At 42.4% G+C, this 6,118-nt stretch overlaps 1 long non-coding RNA gene across 1 annotated transcript; it reads left to right on the top strand.

Moving 5' to 3' along the window:
• The first annotated feature begins 300 nt into the window (after nt 1–300).
• Nucleotides 301–5,595, top strand: LOC123240261. Its single transcript, XR_006505771.1, has 3 exons — nt 301–334; nt 3,428–3,487; nt 5,492–5,595. It is a non-coding gene; the product is annotated as an uncharacterized LOC123240261 (long non-coding RNA).
• The last annotated feature ends 523 nt before the right edge of the window (nt 5,596–6,118 follow it).

Below are 6,118 nucleotides of genomic sequence, written 5' to 3'. Positions count from 1 at the left end.
CCTGCTGATCAAAAGGCAGGGCTGCAAGAGGGGCAGGGAGTGGGGATGGGAAAATCCTCAAAGGAAAAGTTTCTACAAGAGGGTCAAAAATGCTCAGAGTCAGCAGTGTGGGCTCAAAGGTCTGTTTATTGCAGTGTTAGGGCATAAATTAGCTAGTAATGCAAAATGGATAGAGAGACCACTAATGTGCCTTTTCAAATTTATGCCAGTTTATCTTTCTCTGTGGTCTTTTCTGGTTAGATCTAATCTAACACTATTTCAAGGAGCTAAAGAGAAGTAAACCCAATTATCCTTATTTTACAGATGAAGAAACTGAGGAATAAAAAAGCGGCTGGTAAGTTCACTCGACAAAAGATTCAGTACTCTGCACTCCAGGGCTTAATTTTCTGGCTAATGTTATCTCTCAGCTAAATTACCAAAATGTTATTTCATCCCTCTATAATTTAAAACGAATTAAAATGAATAAAGAAAGGAATTTTTTTTTGCCTCCTTTTCATCCTAGAGTCAATTCCCAATTCTTTTTGTACAGTGCCACGTGTTATTGAGCACTTGATTCATTCCTTTTTTAGAATGACTCTTTTTCTATTGGTCAGCAATGACCTCAGATTGTGCCAGATTCAGTAAATTTTCTCCAAGTCTCCTTGGTGACTCCTTCATTCCTGATCCTGTATCTTCCCTTGGCATCGCAGACATCGTCTACTTTACTGATACATTTCCTACCTATCGACAACTCATCTTCCTTCCCATCTCTGGCCTTTGGAACCCCTTTTTTCCTTCGAGACTCAGCTTAAGAGACTCTTGGCTAGAACCCTTTCCAGGTCTCATCACCACCACCACCACCCCCACTACCCTGTACTCTCCCAGTTGCTTGAACCTCTTCCTACTTTATAACTGGATTGTGTAGACCAGTGATTCCCAAAGTGGGCACCACAGCCCCCTGGTGGGTGCTGCAGCAATCCAGGGGGAGCGGTGATGGCCACAGGTGCATTTATCTTTCCTAATAATTGCTATTAAAATTTTTTAAAAATTAATTTCCAGGGGGCTAAGTTATATTTTTTCTGGAAAGGGGCTGGTAGGCCAAAAAAGTTTGGGAACCACTGGTGTAGAACTACATGCTTCCACGTTGTCTTTCCCATTAGAATATAAGCTCCTTGAAGGCAGATGCTATTTTGCCTTTGCCTTTGTAGTCCTAAAACTGTTTCAGTGCCTGTCCTGGTTTATTGATTGAGCAAATGATGCTGTCACCTTTGCATCCAGCTCCAGCTCCTTAAAGAGACTTTCTTCCCAGCCTTCTTCTCTTATCCTTCCACCTTGTAGGGTCATTCCCTCCCCACTTCAATTACAGCCTCTACTTTTGTTGTCATTCCATCATGCCTGACAATATTTGTGACCCTAGTGGGGCTTTTCCTGTTAAAGATACTATAATGTTTGCCATTTCCTTCTCCAGCTTATTTTAAAGATGAAGAAACTGAGGCAATCAGAGTTAAGTGACTAGCCCAGGGTCACATAGCTAGGAATTATCTGAGACTGGATTTGAAACCGAGAGTGTCTTCTTTTTTTAAAAACCCTTATGGTGGCAGCTGGATGACTCAATGGATTGAGAACCAGGCCTAGAGATGGGAGGTCCTAGATTCAAATCTGGCCTTAGACATCTTGGGCAAGTCACTTAACCCCCATTGCTCAGACCTTACTGCTCTTCTGCCTTGGAACAAATACACAGTAGTGATTCTAAGATGGAAGGTAAGGATTTTTTTTGGGGGGGAACAAACAAAAACCCCTTACCTCCCATCTTAGAATCAATACTGTGTATTGGTTCCAAGGCAGTAGAGCAGTAAGGGCTAGTTAATGGAGGTTAAGTGACTCCCCCAAGGTCACACAGCTAGGAAGTATCGGAGGCTAGATTTGAATCCAGGACCTCCCATCTCTAGGCCTGGCTCTTAATCAACAGATCCACCTAGTTGCTCCCAAGAGGAGTTTTCTTGACTCCAGTCTGAGTGGGATATCCCTCTATCAACTGAGCCACCTAGCTTCCCCTCAACCCTTACTAGATGACTTCTAAATATCTTTTTTCAGCCTTGACTTCTCTGTGTGTAGCCATGCTGCTCCCTGCAGGGCATATCAACTGGAATGTACTACTGGCATTTTCAACTCCTGCCTCAACTGTACTCACCCCAGTCTTTCTTGTTCCAGATTTCTGTCCTGTCTTTTACTTTTCCTCATCCTTGACTTCTATTCAGTTGGCAAATTGATTCTCCCACTGCAGTGTGTGTGTGTGTGTGTGTGTGTGTGTGTGTGTTCCTGTCCTCTCCTCTCTGACCCAAAGCTACCATCTTTATACAAGTGCCCATTACCATCTGCTCTGATGATTCCAATGGCCCCCTTATAGTTCCTCTTGCCTCTGCTGCTTCTTTCCTCTCTACTAAAATGAACAGCCCACCATACTGATCTTCACATGGGGATCTGACTCTGTCACTGTCCTGCTCAAAGGCCTGAGTGGTTCCCAGCTGCCTGCCGAGTCAAAGTATGCTGAGTATCCCATCACTTAGCACAGTTCCCCACACAAAGTAGGTGCTTAATCAATGTTTACTGAAATGTGGTTAAAGAAACACTACATTTAGAGTCCAAAGATTCTGGGTTTGAATTCTTGCTCTGCTGCTTACTACTTGTGAAGACTTGGCAAAGCTGGGATGTTGCTATTATTTTCCTCCACAAAGTGAGAAGGTTGGACTACATGACTTGCAAGCCTCTATCCAATGAAACTCCATTAGTCCATTTCATGGTCTTTGGGCAGTCAGTTAAAAGGGACACTCCAATGTTTTGTGCCGCTTTCCTAGCTTTATTTCATAGTTCTCCCTTGCTCATCATCTAGGTTTCATTCAGACCGGCCTGCTCTCAGAAAAGACCCTCTTCCTTCCTACTTTAAGGTCTTTGACCCTGCTGTTCCCTTTGCCTAGAACAACACTTACCTTAATCCTAAATAGATATTTACTCTGGTATGTGGTGTGATGGTGGCAGTGGAGATGACAATGGCAGAGAAACAGAGAAAGAAACAGACAAAAAGACACAGAGAGAGGGAGGGAGGAAGACAGAGGCAGAGGGCAAGGGAAAATGGATACTAGACTTTGAGAACAGCCAGTGGAGAAAGGAGAGAGACCAAGAGACAAGAGACAGAGACAGACAGACAGGGAGGGAGAAAGACAGATGGAGAGAGAGAGAGAGAGAGAGAGAGAGAGGGGGGGGGGGGAGGAAGGGAGGGAGGGAGAGAGAGAGAGTTGAATCTGTGGGGGGAAATCCTTGACCAGGGCAGCAACTGAAAGAGCTAATGGGTAGACAAGATAACCATCTAGGACATAGCACCTAGGACTCAACATGACAAAGGACATTCTATTCCTGGATACTACAGACTCTCTATGTCTCTATGTCTTAGCAGGCTGATTTCAGATGTGGCTGAAAAAAGAAATCTCATCACCAGTTGGCCAACCCTTTGGTAATAAACATTTCTGAACCTGGAATCATCCTCAACTAATATCTTGTCCCTGACTCATAGTTAAAGCCAGAATCTCTTCCTTGAGATCCAGAGTCACTTCCATGTTATAATGAAGTATAGGACTTCAGTAGATTGACTTTTATAGATATATGTGTATATGTATCTATATATGTATACATATGTATATACACACATATGGACATATACATAAACGGCTATAATATAAGGATTATGTAGGCATGTATGCATGTATACATAGACACATACATATACATGAGTGTGTGTAGATAGATGGATAGATAGATAGATAGATAGATAGATAGATAGATAGATAGAGCAAAAGAGCTAAGTGGCACAATGGATAGACAGGCCTGGACTCAGGAAGATCTTCCCAATTTCAAATTTGACCTTAGACTCTTACCACTTGTGTGACCCTGGGCAAGTCACTTCACCGTATTTACCTCTCCTCATTTGTAAAATGATCTGGATAGGAATTGACATACCGCTCCAGTATTTCTGCCAAGAAAACCCCAAAAGGTGGTCATGAAGAGGGAGGCACAACTGAACAACAACAAATATATTTAATGCAGGGGCAGCTGGATAGCTCAGTGGATTGAGAACCAGGCCTAGAGACAGGAGGTCCTAGGTTCAAATCTGGTCTCAGACACTTCCCAGCTGTGTGACCCTGGGCAAGTCAGTTGATCCCCATTGCCTACCCTTACCACTCTTCTGCCTTGGAGCCAATACACAGTATTGGTTTAAAGGTAAGGGTTTAAAAAAAAATATATATATATATATATTTAATGCCATAAAATGTGACTTTTCACAATACACAGGAATACCATGATACACTGGGGAATATCAATTTGCCTATATTAAGGGAGCAAAACCTTTGTTGGAGAATCCAGCATAAGGAATGCAATTTTTTGATCTGACTCAGGCAATATCAATATCTTGTTCCAATTCTGAGGCCACACACAGGAAAACAAATCAATAAGAGAGAAATTGAAAGGATACAGGGAAAATAATATCACTCCGAAACTAAAAGGGGATTTCAAGGTCATTTAGCCCAGAATTCTTGAGGAAACTGAGGCCTGGAGATTAGTGGATTGTTTAGCCTCCTACAGAGTGGCAGCCTTGGTGCTATCCATCAATATTTCCAACTGATCAGAAATAGCAGAGAGGCTGTACATTTGACTGTGAGCTCCTTGAAGGCAGGAACTATTTAGCTTTTCTCTTTGTGTGCCTAATAGCTAGGTGCCTAATAAGTGTTAAATAAATTGAATTAAATTAGTAAAGCACTTTCAAACAAATTGTCAAGCCTGTTGTGAAGGGGGGATTCTTATTCAGGTTCAGAATGCACTAGATGTCCCCAGAGATCCGGGATCTGTGCTTGAAATCAGTTTATGTGTGGTGCCAGGCACTCTGCTAAGTGTTGGGGTTACAAAAAGAGTCAAAAGACAGTACCTGCCTTCAAGGAACTTAAGGTTTGAGGGGGGAAACAAATGCAAACCAATATATTCAAATCAACCAATAGATAGGATCAATAGGAGATAATTAACCTAGAGAAGGGTTGGAGAGGGCTTCCAATAAAAGCTGGGTTTTTAAGAGAATTAGGGAGCAAAGGAGGGAGAACATTATAGGCAGAGATAGCCAGAGACCTGTAATATGCTTTGCTCCATTTAATCCTTGGGACATCTCTGTGAGTCATTTACAATCATTTCTATCCAAGCAAATACTAACCATGTGGTTCTAGGCAAGTCACTCCTCAATTTGCTTCAATTTCCTCCTCCATAAAATAGGATAACAATAGCCACTAGCCTGCAGAGTTTTTGTGAAGATCCAATGAGATAATATTTGTGAGGTGTTTAACTCAATGCCTGACACATAGTAGGCAACATATAAACTCTTGTTACCTTTCCTTCTGGGGAAGAGTAATATTACACTGCAATATTTAATAACCTTTATTACTCTGTGATCCATCCTTTTCCTCCTCTCTTTCAGACCCCATTTCTGAAGGCCAGGCAGTTCCTGAAGGGCGATGGAGTAATGTGATCACTCCCAGCTGTTAAAATTAAAAATGATAAAGACTGATATTATAAGAGAAATTAATATTTTAATTGCCATGTCTATGTTGGTAAAATATATATGCCAGCGCCTGACTATCTTTTAAATTTATCGCCAGTGTCCATCCTGTCTCTCTCGTATGCCAGCCAGCCCACTCAGGTAACCAAGAGGCTGTCTCCAGGCCACCCTCTGAATTTAAGCTGCCCTATACGTTTGGGGACATCAGAGATCCACGTCCAAAAACCAGAAACCCATTGGATCACAGGGAATGTAGTCTCAAAGTCCCCACGTGTCCACAGGAAGTTTGTAAGATACTTTTAAATGGCACCTCCCTGAATTAAAAACACACACAGCCCACTTGGCATCTGCTCAATAACCAGCTGGAGCTGGGTCCCCGACAAGTGGCTACCTTGGTTCTGCCTATAGACAAAGAACCAACTTGAGTTAGACTCTTCCTAAGTCTCCTTAAGTTCTTAAGTTCTCCTGTCCTTGCTTTCTAATCAAGTATAAAGGTGGGTGGATGAGGGGGCAGTTAGGCAGCTCAGTAGAGTGACCAGACCTAGA

Source organism: Gracilinanus agilis, chromosome 3, assembly GCF_016433145.1.
Source record: "Gracilinanus agilis isolate LMUSP501 chromosome 3, AgileGrace, whole genome shotgun sequence".
NCBI lineage: Eukaryota > Metazoa > Chordata > Mammalia > Didelphimorphia > Didelphidae > Gracilinanus > Gracilinanus agilis.
Note: the sequence above shows the minus strand (reverse complement) of the source record. Positions and strands in the feature narration are given on the sequence as shown.